Source organism: Miscanthus floridulus, chromosome 13 (genome assembly GCF_019320115.1).
Source record: "Miscanthus floridulus cultivar M001 chromosome 13, ASM1932011v1, whole genome shotgun sequence".
In the NCBI taxonomy this organism is placed as follows: domain Eukaryota; kingdom Viridiplantae; phylum Streptophyta; class Magnoliopsida; order Poales; family Poaceae; genus Miscanthus; species Miscanthus floridulus.
Window position 1 is genome coordinate 70,355,138 of NC_089592.1, and position 18,966 is coordinate 70,374,103.

At 48.8% G+C, this 18,966-nt stretch overlaps 1 pseudogene; it reads right to left on the reverse strand.

The window, feature by feature from the left end:
* Window positions 1-3,289: 3,289 nt before the first annotated feature.
* Window positions 3,290-5,645, reverse strand: LOC136500713 (patatin-like protein 2; annotated as a pseudogene).
* Window positions 5,646-18,966: the final 13,321 nt, after the last annotated feature.

Below are 18,966 nucleotides of genomic sequence, written 5' to 3' on the forward strand. Positions count from 1 at the left end.
CACTACTACAGTGCTCCCTCCGTCTTAATCAATGTGATTCAAATTTTCTCCTTACTCAAATTATTAAAATTAAAAAATCTGATATTTATTACACCAATAAATATACTATTATTATATATTTTGGAAAAAGGACAGGCAATGTCACTATTGTTATTAGATGAGAGAAAACAAAAAAAAAAGATACAAACCCAGTACAGGCCAGCTCAACTACTTGAAAACACTCTATTAAAATGTATTCGATGGAGAATTTAGTAGGATTATTTAGTATCATAACTATTGGTATTTTCTTCATAAATTTTGACTTGTCATTGTACTAAAATTGTATTTTTTCAACAGAGAGTATCAAATTCATAGACAGTATTACATGCCCGCATTTGGTTCTGACCGATGATCCGCAGCAACTTTCCTGCTTCTTAAATGACACAACGAGGGCTCTGTTTGACACAAGCTTCACCATCAGCTTCATAAGCTGTTTGAAGCTGTTATTTTGCCAAACAAGTCTTTTAATTTGAAAACAACTTCACCCATAAAGAGCTCTTTAAATCATGGTCTCCCATGAGAATGTGATGTGATAAGCTGAAAATAGTAGCCTTTTTTTAGCTTCACCTTGCACAAGTGGCCCCTGGTGTGTCTCTATGTCAACTTTGCCCCTGTCAAGCTCATGTGCAGGCACGACCACTGAAGCGTGAGCAGCTTGGCCACCGAGGCGATGAGGGTGCGACAGCCGCCGAGGCGTGCTACGGGCTCGGCCACTGGGGGAACATGCAGCGTTGGTTCGGGAGGGGCACGCACGGATTCGGCTAGGAGTTTGGGGGAAGAAGATACAAGGCAGAGAGGATAAGGAAGAAGGGTATTATAGTTATTTTCCCCTTTTGTCCACCATGCCAAATCTATCGTCCTGTTTTTCAGCACTGCTTTAGCGGTACTTTTCAGCGAAAAAATACTGCTTTCCTCTCACAAACCAAATTCCAGCGAACAAACAGGGCCTATATTGCCAAACGGATATCAAAACAGTTTTAACTTCACCGAGAACGTTATCCGTGAAACTGAAACTCAAAAAACAGCTTCATCACTAGTAAAGTTGAGCTGTGCAGTAATAAGCATGCACGACCATCCGACATCCGTACACACATAAGCTCTCCTCAAGTACTTTCTTCCTACCTCATTAATCTCCCCGTTTCGTAGTCCAGTGCGCATGTTTTAGTTCACTACATTTCCTTGGAACTTTTTTTTGTGACAACGTTTCCTTGGAACTTATTATCGTGCGTACGTCCGCGTGACTTGGTTAATTTGTCAGGACGTACCAGTTCAAAATTAAATAAGAATAGATGCATCATACCATTGTAAGGGCGTCCCCAACAAGACGATTTGAGCTGGGAGAGAGAGGAGGCTTAAAAATTGAATCGCTAGCGGCTGCTTTCTCGCCAGTATGACTCGTTTCTCAAAAAATCTATGGTCTCTACTGTCCTAGGGCCAGTTTACATTTCTCATCGATGTGTTCAGGCTCTTATTTTTCTATTCTTTGCTAGTGCTACCTCAGCTGGCGAAGTCATTGGTCCGCTGGGACGCCCTAAGAATCAAATGGCTTAGAGAAAAGAGTGAATTGGTGTTCTAGAAAATTGAAACAACAAAACCTTAATTGAAAGAAACTATTGACACCTAGACAAGAACTAGCCCTAAAACTACCACAAAATCAAATTAATGTAGGTTCTTAGGACCACCCTACCAAATCATGTCTTTAGTTAGAGAACACACTAGCTAAGAGTCTATAGGAAATCACATCTATTGAGTTAGATGCCGACGAGATCCTAACATATGGGTATGTTAAGCCTCGGATCAATGGTTCCCGACCGACCCTTCTAGGATCGCCCGAGGGCTCGGGGCTATACCCATCGGGTATGCTCGCGCGCACCCTCCGACGAGGAAACCTGACCGAGCCTGGGCACGGCGCGGCTCCCGCACAGGGCTCGGGGGCTCACCTGGGCCTCAGGCTCCGGATCAATGACACGCTCGAGCTCGGGCCTTGGCTCCTGCCCGGCTTACGACGCCAGCCAAGGCCCGGGCGCAAGAACACAAGCCCCGGGCCATCGAGGCTCGGGGGCTCCCAGACGACGAGCTCTGAGCGTGACCTTGCCGGCCTCTTCCGCGATAAGGTCACTGCACGGGGCGTGACACAAGAAGACAAGCTTCCCACGACCTCTAGGGGTTGGGTGGCTCCTAGGCCCACGCGTCAACCCCTGGAGCCAACCTCCTTCGCCACCAAGAAGACTCTAGAAGGTCCACGTAGGGGAGGCCGGTCCAAGCCGACATAGCCTGACACGCAGATGTCAAAACAGAGCAGTCGGACGACGCCCAAGGCTTCTTCGGCTCCATGACACCGCCACGGTCCACAGAGCAGCCGCTGCAAGACTCGTCTGGACTCCAACGCACGTAGACCGTAGACTCATCTCCCCAAACCACCATGTGCCTGACCTATCTCGTTATATAAGGGATAAGGTCGGACCTAGGAGAAGGAGGATCAATCCAAGACAGATCATTCTATTCCATCCGCTCCTGCTCAGCACCGAGAGCAGAGCAACCCATAGAGGGGCACCTAGAGCTCCTCCACCGCATCCTGTTATTTTCCTCCTCTCTAACATGGGGAAGATTCCATTGGCGGCGAGGCAACCTTAGGATTAGCACCGAGCTAACCCCCTACCAAACCTTCTCTCTACACTCTGTTATAACCCTCCGATTTTAGGTGCTTTTGAGTATAAGGATCATCAGCTACTGGACGTAGGGCTTCGATTGGCCCGAACCAGGATAAACCGTTACGTCCTCTATGTGATTCTTGTGTTCTTGAGTCCACCCGAGCCACCGAAGATCCGTACTCTGACACCGATTCGAACAACTATGCTTGCTGTGGTTCCGACCCCGCGACACATGCCTCAACTGGTTTAACCCAAAATGCAGAAATATGAGTTTTAACTATTTTATTTAATTGCACCTGACACGATTCGGATTTGTGTCTCTAATATACCATATTAAGTTGGCATGCTCTGACTAGTTCAATCTAAATCTTGCTAATCATCAATAGCATGTTTTTTTTCTTTTACTCGCTTATGCATAAATCTGATTTCAAACTCCACCTTTTCTACAAAAATCTCCACATAATGAGTGATGCTTGCTAATCTCGTGTGATTTGCTGGTTCCTGTTTGCTTATGCATGGAGAGTTCTAGACAAAGAAGGGAGCAACATATACACGGATCTCCAGGAAAATCATAGTGAATATCATACCGTTTTTCACATAAAACAATTTACTACCACCCATCCACAAATATAAAAAGTTTCGGAGATTTTTAGTATGCATTGAGTACGAACAGAATATGCTTTCTGGGGTATAAAGGAATGAATATAATTACAGAGCATGCTTATATATATGCTATCATGTAATTTAACATCGTACACAAATATTTGACGCAAGAGTATCCTGATTTTTAATTTTACAGTGTGCTGTTGCCTTTCTTCTGAAGCCTTGCCCTTCGCTCATCTACCAGCATCTGGGCGAAAAGGATCAGCTCCTGCTCATTGGTGCCCCTGTGTCCATCTGGTTCGTTCTTGCCGGTCTCAATGTTCACCTTGCACACCGGCTTCTTCAGCAGCGCCTTGCCGACGTCGACGAGGCGGTTCAGGTTCTCCCTAGTAGACACGTCGACGGACGACGTTTCGCCCTTGAGCTCGTCCGTCCTGGATGCGGAGGTAGCTGTTGCTGCTGTGCAGGGCCTGGAAGAGCACGGAGGCGTGGATGTCGACGAGGTCGGAGCTGGCCTGGGTGAAGCTGTCGATGATGGGCGTGGCGCCCTTGTTGTAGAGCCACCCGAGGATGCCCCACTTGCTGCACTGCACGGCGTCGAACTTCTCCTCCACCTTGGCGGAGCCGGTGCCCAGGGACAGCACCATGAACTTGCCGTAGTCCGCGGGCTTGATCGGGAAGAAGTCCTGGTTGCCCAGCAGGATCTGCTTGCTCACGTGCGTCATCGCCAGCAGCGTCTGCAAAATTTGTCAAGCAGTTTCGTCAGCGTCACGATTCATAGAAGTCAACAAAACCATGCACAAAATTTAAACAATGCAAACTTCTTCGGTCACTCACCGGATTGTTTGCGGCGACCCCTCCGTCGATCAGGTTGAAGGCCCGGGGCTTGCCGTCCTTGTCTTTGGTCTCGAACTGGTGCCCTGGGAGGTACGTCGGCGCGGCGGACGTGCTGATGCACACGTCCGAGAGCAGAGCGTCCTTGGAGACATCGCTCATGGCCTGCGTGAATTGATCACTGGAGCGTTAGCACTTAGCACGGTGAGAGGTCCAACCATGCTCAACGATTGTACTCCTATCCTATCTCAGATGTATTTCTGCGTGGACGTACGTCGTATCTGGAGAAGACAGTGGGCTGGAGGAGCTTGATGTCGAAGGTGGGGATGACGATGTTCTGGAGCGCCTGGCTGACTCTCGTCTCGCCGAGGAGCTCCCGGACGATGGAGTGCAGGTACTTGCCGTCGTACTTGGGCCCGGCCATGCTCTTGAACAGTCCAAGAGGACCGCCGCTGCACAACACACAAGACGATCGATCCAGTCAAACATGTGCACCCGACCGGTTGGGCTGATGCACAACGCGCGTGTCACTTGACGACCTGAAGGCTAGTAAGTATGACTTGTTGATTTGTATGGGTTCGAGCATGCAAAGGTTGGATGGATCCTCACCTGCCGGACGGGAAGATCTTGGGGCAGTGCTCGAGGTAGAAGTCGTTGATTTCCTTGGCGGCAAACAGCGGACGACCGTCCTTGTTCGGCGCCGTGAGCATGGCGGTCACCAGCCCGCCGGTGCTCGTCCCGGCGATCACGTCGAAGTAGTCCGCGAGCCTCGCGTCTGGCCCGTCGAGCTCCTGCAGTGTCAGAAAAATCCATGGTTAGACTTAGAGCTGGCCGGTGCATCATCAGAGATAGATGCCGGTAGTCTGGTACTACATGCTTGCACATGCATGCCTGCTTCCCATGCATATGCAACTTGTATGAATAATCCTGACCTGCAGCTTTTCCTCGAGGAAGCCGAGGATGGTGCCTGGGATGATCCCGCGCACGCCGCCGCCGTCGATGCTCAGCACGGTGACGATGCTCCCGTAGGCCGGTGGAGGCGACTTGGGCGTGCCCAGCGTCGAGGCGCCGCGGATGAGCGCCCGCTGCGCAACCGGGTTCAGCGTCAGGCCGGAGCCGGAGGCGGACCCGTTGGTGCCGAGCTCCCCAGCATACACTGGCGCCATGGATGACACGACGTCACTCAATCACCGACTGACGGACAATCACACCAGACCTTTGTATCTCGAGCCCCGGTCGAGTACGCGCAGCGCCGCTAAACAAGGACTCGATCGGGAGGTGACGGATGAGATGCTTACAGAAAGGCTCGTCTGTCTTGTTGCCTTTGGCTGTTGATCGAGCTTCGTGCTGTGTGTAGCAATAGCTGGGTCGATGCAGGAGAATTTATAACCGGCAGGGTTAAACGTCAAAGAATGGGGCAACACGTACGGGGGGTTTACTGAATCAAAAATGGTGATTTCGTCAGCAGATACTGGGAGGTCGAAGCTCGTGAGTCCCCAGGGATGGAAAGGGATGACGAGTCAGAAAGCTGCATTGAACAAATCAAACAGGTGAGCCGATAAGCCGAGCACGTACGCGGGGCCAGGGAAGATCCTCTCCGGTCGCCGTCGGCCCTTTCGCCGTGTGGCTGTGGCCTGGCGTGACGACGACGATCGCAGGATCGGGTCAAGGTCGCGCACGAGGGGAAACCGCGATATTTTTTGGGCTTGCTCGGTGGAAAAGTCCAGTTCCGCTCGGCACTTCCGCTTCGGCGTGATGGGCATGCATGGGCCGGAAAACCTATTTTCAGCGGCAGCCCATCCATTCGACCGGTGCCACTTGCCGGGTTGGCTGGCTTTTTTTTTTTCCTTGCGAATGCGCGATCGCGATCGAGTGCGGGGACGCACACGCGGGCGCAGGCAATTGGGCGCGCCTGGTCACCGCCGCCGCCGCCGCCTCGCACACGGCACACGCGCGCGCACACGAGACCAACTCAGGGAAGAAAGGACGACAGGAACAGAAATGACAAGTGTTAAGTGCGAGTTTTACTTCTACACTCAATTTGCCGTGAGCTATTTTTATCTTATCTTTACTCTTTCTAATTGGGTAAAAGGATCGTTGGAAGAAAGAACCGTGATTTTCAAATTTTCTAGTCCACACGAGAGAAATCCTTAAGTTCTAGAGCATCCTATGAAATAATTTTTTTTTAAAAAAATTGACCGCCTCTGTTTTATATAATGTTCCAGCGGTTTCCTGAATCTATGCGGTTTCCTGAATCTATATTAAATTATCCAATATTTTTTTATTATGTGAAAAATATACAGAAATGCTATACAACACACGTGTGTTTTATCATAAAAAAAACACATGGATTTTAGTCCACCGGATTATTGCCTCGGTTTGTCTGCGTCCAGGCAATGCGCTTTCTTATCGTGCAGCAGTGCACCAGCACCGGCCAGGGGACCCATGACGCGACGCGAACGGGCAGCACACGTGTATTTGCGACGCAGCAGTGCACTAGCAGTCCAGCACACGTGTATTTCTTATTCACGAACGGGCAGGGAACCGGCCTCTGTATTTTGTCCTTCCATAGAAAAAAAATTATTTTCTGTGATATGTAGATCTGTGATCTTGTGATTGTCTTGAGATAGAAGAAGGCTAGAGGTAGAAGAATAATGAAGGCTGTTGGATCTTAATCTTAGGATGCAAAAAAATTCATGTGTTGAAATTATATAAAACACATGGTTGTGCAGTAGCAGACTCAAATTCCATGTATGCATAGACGGTTCATTTTGGTGCCCAGATAGATTTAAAACACAATTATATTGCAGCTGGAGCTTAGTAGGGACGGCAGCTTTTTTTTTGGCTGTCTGACAGAGAGCGATAGATGGTTCATTCTCAAATTAGTAGTGTGTTATTAATGGTTCATACATGGGGACGTCGAGTCCATATCACAGTTCACAGGATGCTCACCGATGCCGGCCCGTGCGTACAGTGGTGACATCAATAACGCGTTGCATGCGCCTCACGGCATCGACTCGATCGACTCCCAAGATCTTTTTTTTTTTATAAAGGACTGCAAGGTCATTCAGATTTCTACCAGCTTCACTGCATGCCTATCAAGCAGACTGAAAATCCGCTGGCATCGTTTCTGCCTGCCATTTTCACGCGGTTTTGTGTGAGAGAGCAAGATGGTATGTAGTAACATCGATCCGATCTGTTGCTAGCAAGCAGCATATGAGTTTACAGATCATAGGCAACCAAAGGGAAAAAATTGGACGGATCGAATGAATCTTGAGTGCATGGCTCACTCAGCGAGTCAGTTGTCAGTGCAATGTACGTTGTACGCTGCAGTGGATTGCAAATAAAGCCCAGCTGGCACAAGCTGAACCATCAAAATTGTGCTGCTGCCTGCCAACCCAAGATGCAAAGTCCCAGCTGCGTGATGTGCGGTGCCCTTTATGACGACTTTTTCCTCTCTCGAGCCGTGCTTCTACTTACTCGATCCAAAAGATGGATGGATGTGCGTGCGTGCATGCTTTGCAAGGGGTATCATGCTTGCTCCTCCGGAATATGCCATGCCGGAAGCTACCTATCTTGGATTCTCGGCCACTTTTTCGGCACCAAGTAAAGTTGCTGCTTCTACCAGTATGGCAGTATCTCCTCTCTCCCAAAGTCCTACACTACACCTGATCGATCAAGGCGGGAAAATGGCCTTTTTATTGGTACCACGACGCTCACCTAAACTGACTGTGTGTGACACTGACGACTAGTACCAACTCCCCTACAGTGTTTATATGGTTTGATATACAATAGAGATATCTCCCACAACTAAACAGAACAAAACGGAAATATTTTTTGGTGCGACATTTCAACGTGGGCCCATAGTTCTGCAAGCTGCGATCTAGCACCCGTCGCTCCTACGCCCGTCCTTGCGAAGGAAACAAACCTCGCTCCCGTGGTTTCAGAAGGAAACAACTATGAAAAGAACGTGCAATCGTGATCATCGGAAAAAATTCCCGCCGGCTCCACGAAATCACGACACCTCATGTTCCACCTTCCTAAATCCCTCACCCTCTCACTCTCCTCCAATCACGCGATTCCCCGTCGCAGGCGCGCCCGATCTCCTCCAATCACGCGAGCATCTCCTCCACCTACGCTCGACCACCTCAAGTGAATCCCCAAGCCGGGCACAGCGAGGCGCAACCTCGTCGCCCCTCCCTCCATCCCGCTGACCAGCGGGCGCCTCCTCCCTCTCCTCGACTGTCGGCTGCAGCCACGGCCTGGCCGGCCACGACCCGATGCAGATCTAGGACTAGCGCGTGCCGCCACAGGCCCGCTCCTACCTGGCCTACCCCGCCGACGCCGACGCCTCGCTGCTACCACACCAAGGCCACCGCATACCCTGACCTTGGCCCTAGGTCCCATCTGCGAAGGGTGTTTGGTCTCCATCGTCCTACCTTTACCACGGTGGTTCATAGGGCGGAAGAATCCCCAGCAGCAAATGGCCTCAGCAGCAGCGGTGAGGGGCGCATGGAAGGAGAAACTAACGATAGGGATGGCCCTAGGGACTCCCCAGCTTTGCCCCGCCATTGCCCATTGCTCCGGCGGCGCCCGCCCCACCACAATTCCAAGTGTGAGGCTAGGCATGAAGGATCCGCACACACGACATGACTAGGGTCTGCTAGTCACTGTGCCAAACCCTAGGCCGAGGTGAGCCCCTGCCTCCTCTCCTCTCCCTGTCCATGTCCCTTTTTCTCCCTCTACCAGATCTGTGGTGTCCTTCTTGAAGCAGTAGGCGGTGGAGGAGCTGCTCCGGTGAGTGGAGCTGGAGCAGGCGGAGGCGTGGCTGCTCGGCGAGGAGGAGGCCACGGAGAACAAGTCATGGGTGGCTGCCTGAGGAGGAGAACGCAGTGTGGGGCTACTGCAGGAGCTCGACGCTGGGAGTACCTAGGTCGAAGAGTATGTGGGATTGCCCTCGCCATTCGTGCTCCCATCGGCCAGTCTCGATGTCGCCTTTCATGTCACCCAAGTCCAGCGACACCCCCTTTGCCAGCATCTATTGCGTTGTAAGCTTCTGAACCATCACATGGTGGAATGCTTTGCCCCTAGCCCTGGATCAACTCTGCTCAATGTCTCAAATTCAGAGCCTTCGACAAAAATATTTGCATACTCCTTGTAGTGCTGTGCAGGAAGCACGCCAAGAAGGGCTCGACGGCAGTAAGGTCTGTCCTGAAGGTGAAGAGGTTGCAGTCATTATACACTTGTACCTGTTCTTGTGTAACACCCTCGGTGTTACACAGTAAACCATTTGCTAAAACATGTCATAAGCATCATATTTATGTGTTAATGCATGTAATATAGGGTGTAGATCCAGTTCCGTGACTCAAAACGATCATCGGAAATGTATCACGAAAGTTAATTAATCATGTTGTATCACTTAGGGTTTAAAACTAATTTTTATTAAGTAAAAATGCTATAGAACATATATGTGATACTTGAATAAAGTTTAAAGTACAAACTTTGTAGATGATGATGAAATACATGCGGTCGAAAAACGATATTACTAGCTAAGATTTCCAATAGCTTAGAAATGCAAGTTGAATATAGAGTTAAACTCGGAACTTAGAAAATTTCTTAACTTTGGAAAGGGTAGGCATTGTTGTGTTCATCAATTTTTGTAGAAAAATTTAGTTAAGAAGAAGAATAGTGTCATGGCCTGTTTTGGTAGCCTAATATACCATATTAGGTATAACAAAGGTAGTTTGACGACCGGATCAAAGGTGTAGATTTTTAGAACGCTTTAAAAACCATGCACGACATGCCCTCGGTCGGTTTCCTCGCGTGGGCGTGGTCACCGTGCCTTGGGGCACGACATCGTAGCGTTGGCTCACCCGACGCCTGCACGCACGCACGCGCACCGCCACTCTCTGCGGGACGCTGGGGCCGGTTGGCCTGGCTGCTCTGCCCCGCCACAGTATTGTTTTGTCGCGTGACAGTATTGAGGACAGTATTGTTTTGTCGCGTGACAAGACTCAACTTTTGAAAAATCATAACTCTTCAATAGGACGTCGGATGAAGATAATTTTTATATATAAATTGTAGACCTCGATGAAATCTACAACTTTATAGTTTTAATTTTTTTCAGTTGAGGACAGCAAGATGCTCAAAAAAATAATATAAAATTTCAGCACCATAATAATCGCCTACTAGCGCTTGCTGTATTAGAGCACTAATATATTATTTGTATGGAGTTAAATAAAAATACTTTTTATACCAAAGTTGTAGCTCTCAATGAGATCTACAACTTTGTAGTTTTGAGTTTTTTCATTTGAGGACGTTAAGATGCTAAAAAAATAATATAAAATTTCGGCTCCTCCCGAAAATAGAAAACCGTTTTTGAAAACAGCCGATGACCAAATTTATCCGGTTTTGATAGTTGGAGGGTGTTTTTAACCGGTTTCATAGTTGAAGGTTGAAAATCGAACTTCGGCGCGAGTTGAGGGTTGGAAAGTGTACTTTGCCCTTTAAAATATGTAGGTCGAGAAAGATGTCTGATCTGGCCCATTGTATCATACTTTTACTGTTGGGTAGGGACTTGATCCAACAATGACCCTCATCTTATTACTGTTGGGTCTCATCTTGACCCGACAATGGTATCTTTCTATCACTGTCTTATCTGATAAGGCAAGCCTATCATTGCCAATTATCCCCTGCAGTGTCCTGATTTCAGTAGTAATGTTGGGTTTAGACCTAGATCCATAGATTTTTTTTAATTTTAACACTTTTTCGAACTTAATTTTAAATATAACACTCTTGGTTTTTTAAACTAACATTTTTTGCCGCGCCTATTGCCCTGGCGTGGCCAAATGCTTGTGCCGCGCCATGCATGGCGGCGCGGCAGAGGGCTGACGTGGCGGGCGACCGGAAGCGCTGGCCGCTGACGTGGCAGGGCTCTGCCGTGCCACCGATCTTGGCGCGACAGTGCCGCGCCCTGATCAGTGGTGCGGCAGAGCCGGGTATAACCTCCGCCGCGGCCAGTCCCGCTGTCCGAGCAGCAAAACGGCCTCCGCTCATCCAAGCACGCCGCGCCACGAACGGCGGCAGCCCGGCCCTCCATTGCCACCTTCCTCCCTTCCCTTCCATTCCCCGGCCGCCTCCCTCCCTCCTCGTCCTAGTTCAAGGTAATGACGCACATTTTATTTTCGTTTGAATGGTGGATAGGATATTATGAATGGGAGTTAAGGTTAGTAGAAAAATTATGTTTGGGAACTATGGTGAAGATATTAGTATGAGTTTGTCAATGTTAAGGTTAATTATTTAGTTAGAAGTATGTTTTCCATGTATATTTTTGTTGCTATAATTGTTGTTTATAATATTTTAGTTGCATTGCAAATGATTACATTTTGTATTAATTTGCGTTGTTTTGATTGGTGTTTAATTTGAACCGTTTAATTAGATGGAAGACATGTTTCGGGAGCAGTTATGGTGAAAACAGGGTCAACCTAGAGAAATATACCCCGACGAGTCTAGCAAAGATGCCCCCATCCCTCCTGAACTCCCTGTCCCTAATTGTGACTGTGGTCATCCGACCGACGTATTTCAATCAAGACATCCGGACACAGCGACTCGTTGCTTCTACACGTGCAGTCATTTTAATGTAAGTTATTGTTTCCGTATATTTTTCTTCTTCATTTGTATTACTAGGTTACTAATATTTTGTTGAATTTTTATTGTGTAGGCCCATAAGAGGTGCTTTTTCTTTTAGTGGATCGACGGTGCAGACAGGTTTGACCCCAGGTACCTTCTTTTCGACGATTGGTGAAGAGGGCGACATCCACGAGAGCACTTCGAGCGGTGGGTTCCATCTCCCCCTAACCCCCCTCCAATGACGGCTAAGGAGAAGCACTTAGCCACATTTAGATGACTCGAGGAACCTCCTCTGTGCCATTGCAGAGACTGAGCCGTGATAAACCCTGACAATACATTAGAGTTTGTGTGTCCAAACAAGCATGAAGTAAGTGCAAAGTGTATGTGTTGAAATGTTGAGCTATATGTGTCATGTACTAATGTCACGTTATTTAGGTGTATTCAATGGCGAAGTGTCGTTTCAAGGAGTGGTTGTATGGTCCTAAGAACAAATGGCCCGAAGAACCTCCAAAAGCAAAACAAAAGAAGAAAGAAAGGTTAATTTACAAAGCACCACCAGTCAAGTACGAATGTGGTGTTAATTCTAACTATGGCCTAGTCCCTTCGGAGCTTAGAATAGGCCATTATTGCGGCCATATGGTTGAGTACGAAGAGGTTCGTTATTTTTGTGGTAAACATGAAATCGTATTTTGTTTCTTTTGCTAAGACATATATGATATAATATTTCTTTTGAACAGAGCACTAGGAAATGCAGGTGGGAACATTACGATGGTCAAGCTAAGTTCTTGGATGAACTGAAGAAGAGGCAACTACTTGCAAGGAAGAGGGGATATGGACCTGACTACGTCAACCTATTCGTTAAACATCACAAAGAAAAGATGCGTGACTTTGCTAGACAGCGCGGTATTTGTAACCCGATCGATGTTGGGCTTAACAAATGGGGATTGGAGTGGCGGATGACGTTAGAGGAGGAGAGGGCAAGGAAGGAGGCAAGGGAGGAGACAAGAGTACAGATGCAGGTCTTGAACGAGCATGTTGCTGCATTATGTGCTAGTGAGTGCTTGAACACCTATTTTCATTGCCTGATTTTAAATGTAATATAATCACGTTGCTAACTGATTGCATTTTATACATCAAGGGACTGGTTGCAGCGAGGATCATGCCGCAGAGGTGGTTCGTGCAAGGTATGAGGAGAAGAAGTTAGATGAGCACAGATCGTGAGCTGGTCGCACCGTTCAATCCCCGATTGTGTTGTCTGATGAGGGGAGACGAGGATGAGGATGACACTGGCAGACTTAGTAGAGTTAATTGCTCTAGCAGAGGCTGGGCTTGCAGGTGGTGGAGGATGAGGACTGACACTAGCTAGACTGAAGCGAGCTCATCGCTCTAGCAGAGGCTGGGCTTGTAGGCGAAGGAGGATGAGGACGACACTGGCAACTAAGCGAGCTCATCGCTCTAGCAGAGGTGGGCTTACAAGCGGAGGAGGATGACGACGCATTCTTCACTCAGGCCGCAGCGGCCGCAGATGAAGCGGAGGCCACTTACTACTAGGCGATAGGTAGGTCAGAGCAACGCTAGGTGAGCCTAGTCCACAACAACATGGTTGTGGTTGAGGATTGGTACTCGGACGATGAGTTGCTTACTCAGTATGTTTCTGACTGAGGCTTTTTGATTGCGCCGTCTGTTAGTTCCATGCTTTATTAATGATCAATGTAGCCATGTAGTAGAAATTCTATTGTGTTGTCTTATATTCCATTTGAACTAACGATGTATTGTACCCATGTATGATGTACTCAGATTACCCATGATCGATCTTAAGTGATCACATCTGCTTGTATCATGCGTTAAAAAATTCTAAAACGAACATAATCATTTCTCGCGCCATAGCCCACGGCACGTCTATGCTGTACAAAACTACAGAACTACAAGCAGAGGTGGGCTTACAGGCGGAGGTGCTGTACAAAACTACAAGTGATGTATAAAACAAACATGAAGCAAATAAATGGACGATAAGTTGCCATACAATATTTTCATTGGTTTATGAGTCTACAAGTTTTCAACGACAATATTCGTTCGACATAAGTTGGACATAATGAACTAAGTCCCACGACGTAATGAAGCTCGTCGTCTGGTACAAGAAGGGGGTCATCGTACTCCACATCAAGAAGGGGGACCAGCTGGTGTGGTGTGGGGGTATTAACCCCTATACCCTTACGGCTAGGCTTGGGCCGGCCCGGACCAGGGGGTCTAGCCCACTAGAAGACAACGCGCGGCCCGGCCAATCTGTTCGGAGTCCCGCGCAAGCAATCAAGGTAGATTTGGAGATCAAGCAAGATCCTGGTCAGTTAGAATAGGAATCCTTATCTGGTCACCTATGGCAATTATAACTGGTTAGGATTAGTTTCCAGATTTGTAACCCTGCCCCCCAGACTATATAAGGCGGGCAGGGGACCCTCTCAAAAACATCTCTCATTGACATATAGCAATACAATCAGACGCAAGACGTAGGTATTACACCTTCATGGCGGTCGAACCTGGATAAAACCTCATGTCTGTCTTGCGTCACCATCTTGTTTGTAGCTTGCGCATCTGTCTGCCGATAATCTACTACCTTGGGCATACCCCTAGGTAGACTGCCGACCATATTTCATCAACAGTGGCGCGCCAGGTAGGGGGTGTGTACTGCTCTCCAGACAAACAAGATGGTCATCATCCTCGTTTCCATGGCTACGCCGAACGGCCTCACGTTCACCATCGGCCAGATCACTTGGACCACTGGCTCCAACAACTTCATCGCCATGACTACGGAGGAGGTGCGGATTCAATCTGCGTCGACCACTGCTTCACCTGCATCGGCTATGGCTCTGACCATGGTGGATCTAGCTCCGGCCACACTAGCATCGTCTTCAGCCACGCTGACAACCCGTTGTCCGCTTCCTCGCTACAAAGGGAGGCAGATCGACAACACCGACCTGCTCGACTCCATCGATCGGGTCGACACCAAACTTGTTGAAACCCTAGCTCTGGTAAGTTTGATTCAAAGTCAACCTAATGAGCAGGTAACCACTACCCACAACAAATCTACCCGACCAGCTTGGGCCAGTCGTCCTGCACGACTCGGTATGGATCTCGTGGTCACATCTACTCCTGAAGGGCGCTCTGTTTGTCGCCGACCATCCCCCACGATGGGTCTCTAGCTCTTCAAGTGCGAAGCCTCGATGGAGAACTACCAGGCTCAGCCCTATGGCCTACGCAACTTCGTCAACATGGTCCGGATTAAGGAGTATCAGGAAGGATCGGTCCACATAGTTCAAGAGGGCGGCTCAAGCTCCCCATCCAGCATCGCATCTAGTGGTTCCGTCCACACTAAGCTCCAGCATCATGACAATGAAGGTGTTGAATACAATCTGGATATCCCAGACCACGCCCTAGGTTCCCACGATTCCCATCCTTCCCACCAAGGCGAGGAGACTTGATCAATGTTGTCAGTAATGACAAACCACCGGCAGTTGGCAAAACAGAACAAGAAAGGCTAGCACGCGAAGCACGCAATATTGACCAATTTAATCACCGACAAGTTGAAGCCGAGGCAGAAGAGGAGGCACGACGCATAAGGGTCCAGCCACGCGACCTTAATAATGCCTTTGACAGGGTGGGGGACAAGCAGGTCTTCAGGACTCCAAGCGCCAACGTAGCTGTTGCTATGGCGACAATGCAACGACTACCCAATATCCCGGAAATCTAGGCAGTTCGTGATGATATACAAGCTTACCTGACGGCTGCTATGGCCCAGACCGTAGAGATTGTAAATCAAGCCCGGGCTCCATCCGTCTCAGTTGAATCAAGCCACAGCCGCCAGTACTCAAGTCGCTCACAGCCACCCAACCAACATGGCTCGCACAGCAATGACCCATTAGACAACCGTCAGGGCGGAAATGATGGTCATGATGGTGGTCGGGACGACAACCGCCACGACTACCGGGACGACAACTGCGGCGACTACCGGGACAACAACCGCCGAGACAACCGCGACAATCACCGTGATAACCACGGTCGCAGGGTTAACTAGGGTGGCAATCGGGATCGCCGTGATGGCAATAACGATCTCTGCCATTCCCTCAGAGAACGTGATCTGCGCGATCGCATTAACCAAAGAGCCAACGAATGTGCATCCCACGAAAGCTATCGCCGTATGGAATATGATACTACCCATGGCCCTCCAGGTTTGAAGCAGTTTACTCCACACCTTCACCCAAGTCATATGGTCTAAGAACTTCAAGCTCGAAAAACTTCAGAATTACGACGGCAAGGAGAACCCCGAATTATGGGTCATGCTCTATGAAACCGCATGCAGATCAGCCATGGCTGACGAGCACGTCATGTCTAATTACTTCCCAGTCGTCGTCGGCCATGCAGGCCACCAATGGCTGGTCAGCTTGCCGGTGAACTACTTTGATTCTTAGCAAGAGCTCAAGCAAGCATTCATCGACAACTTCATTGCTAATTGCGAGCAACCCGGCAACAAATATGATCTGCAGCGGATTCGAGATCGCAAAGATGAGCCACTACGCGAGTATGTCCGACGCTTCTCAGAGATGCGCATCAAGGTCTCGTCAATCTCTGACAATGAGGCAATCAAGGCTTTCATCACTGGTCTTCACTTCCATGATGCCCTAAGGGACAAGCTCCTCCACAGGAGACCTGAATCAGTCACAGCGCTCCTAGCCACTGCTAAAAAATATGCGGATACTGATGATGCTAAAAAGATAATCATCGAAGAAGCAGCAAGGGTTCCATGCTTTGACCACCCCCACAGCGTGATGACTACCGCGACAATCATGGTCGGAACGACAATTTTGATCTCCGCAACCAGCACAACGATTCCTGCGACCACCGCGACCAGCGTAATCAGCGGCGTAATCACCGTGACGATTACAGGGGTAAGCGTGCTTGGGAAGATGACGGCGAGGTCGACACCATTAAAAAAGGTGGTGGACGTCGCAACTACAAAGAAGACTATGCCAAAGCATTGAAAGGACCCTGCTAGCTCCATCCCAAGTCAAACCATACCATGGAGAATTGCCATGTTCTCAAATCTATCTACACGCACCAACAGGCTCTGGATACATCTGACAAGCCTAACGATGCAGGGGAGCAGCGTAATGAGGACAACGATGATAAAGACGTAGATCCCCATCACAAGTACATCAAGCCAACCGATTGCGTCCACACCATCATTAGGGGCAAAGTGTCCATCGAGACCAAACGAGAACACAAGCTGCTCACCCGCGCTTGCTTGAACGTGGCCAACGCCGACAACCTTATCACCGATCTGTGGCTCCCTCCTTGGTCTCACCGCGAGATCTCCTTCAGCAGAAAGGACCAGTGGGCTGCAATACCTGAGCCAGGATGTTTCTCTCTGGTTCTCGATCCTTGTATCAACAAGGTTCAGTTCGATAGAGTGCTAATTGACGGCGGTAGTTCCATCGATATACTGTTCAAGAACAGTTTGCCAGCCCTGAAGATAACCCAGGCTGATCTCAAGCTATACAAGGCATAGTTCTAGGGTGTTCTCCCCGGACAAAGCTCCACGCCTCTTGGACAGATCATGCTACCCATGCAATTTGGTACCTCAGACCACTTCCGCTCTGACTACGTCAACTTCATGGTCGCTGACTTCGAAGGCACCTACCATGCAATCCTTGGCACACCAGCGCTCACCAAGTTCATGGCCATACCTCACTATAGGTATTTGGTGCTCAAGATGCCTACTGAGAAGGGGGTTCTAACTCTCAGGGGCAACAGCCTACACCTACGAGGATGACAACTTCAAAATAGCAGAGGCTCATGACCTCTCTATTCGCATGGCCAAGACCACGCTCGACGCCAAGAAGACCCCAGCCGACCACCTAGAGATCCCAGAGCTTGAGGCCCCACGCAAGAACATCAAGTCCAAAGAGCACAAAGTGATCCAGCTGGTCGATGGTGATCCTAGCAAAACGGCCCTTATCGGGGCCAACCTGGATCCTAAATAGGAAGACGCGCTCGTCAGGTTCTTGAGGAGCAACATGAGTGTGTTCGCATGGAAACCCGCTGACATGCCCAGTGTACCTCAGAACTTGATCGAGCACTCCTTAAATATTGATGGCAAGGCCAAACCTATCAAGCAAAAGCTACGACGGTTCACTCGTGACAAAAAGGAGGCTATTAGGGTAGAAGTTACATGGCTTTTGGCAGCCAGATTTATCAAAGAAGTGTATCATTCAGAGTGATTAGCCAACCCGGTTCTTGTACGCAAAAAGAATAATGAATGGAGAATGTGCGTTGATTACACTGATCTCAACAAACACTGCCCTAAAGACCCCTTTGGCTTACCTCACATAGACGAGGTCGTAGATTCAACTGCCGGTTGTGAGTTGCTCTCCTTTCTTGATTGCTACTCTGGTTATCACTAGATCGCTCTAAAAAAGGATGACCAGATCAAGACATCCTTCATCACGCCCTTCGGCGCCTACTGCTACACGACCATGTTGTTCGGGCTCAAGAATGCTGAGGCTACCTACCAACACGCCATATAGGCCTGCCTCAATGACGAGATAAAAGATGACCTCATCGAGGCTTATGTTGACGATGTAGTTGTTAAAACCAAGGAAGCATACACCCTTGTTGACAACCTCGAACGTACCTTTGCAGCTCTTAACACATTCCAATAGAAATTAAACCCAAAAAAGTGTATCTTTGGTGTTCCATCTGGTATATTGCTCGGCAACATCATCAGTCACAACGACATACGCCCTAACCCAGAGAAGGTAAAAGCTATCTTGGACATGAAGCCACCTAAAAAGGTGAAGGATGTTCAGAAGGTCACCGGATGCATGGCTACCCTCAGTAATTTTATATCAAGATTAGGCGAAAAGGGACTACCATTTTTCAAGCTGCTCAAAGCAACCGAGAAGTTTGAGTGGTCAAAGGAAGCAGACGCTGCCTTTACACAGCTGAAGCAATTCCTTACATCACCTCCGGTCCTCACTGCTTCTAGGGAAGACGAAACCCTCCTGCTTTACATTGCGGCAACTAATCGGGTGGTCTCCACTGCCATGGTGGTCGAGCGCGATGAGCCCGGCCATGTCTACAAGGTACAACAACCAATCTATTTCATTAGTGAGGTACTCAATGAATCCAAGACTAGGTACCCACAGATTTAGAAACT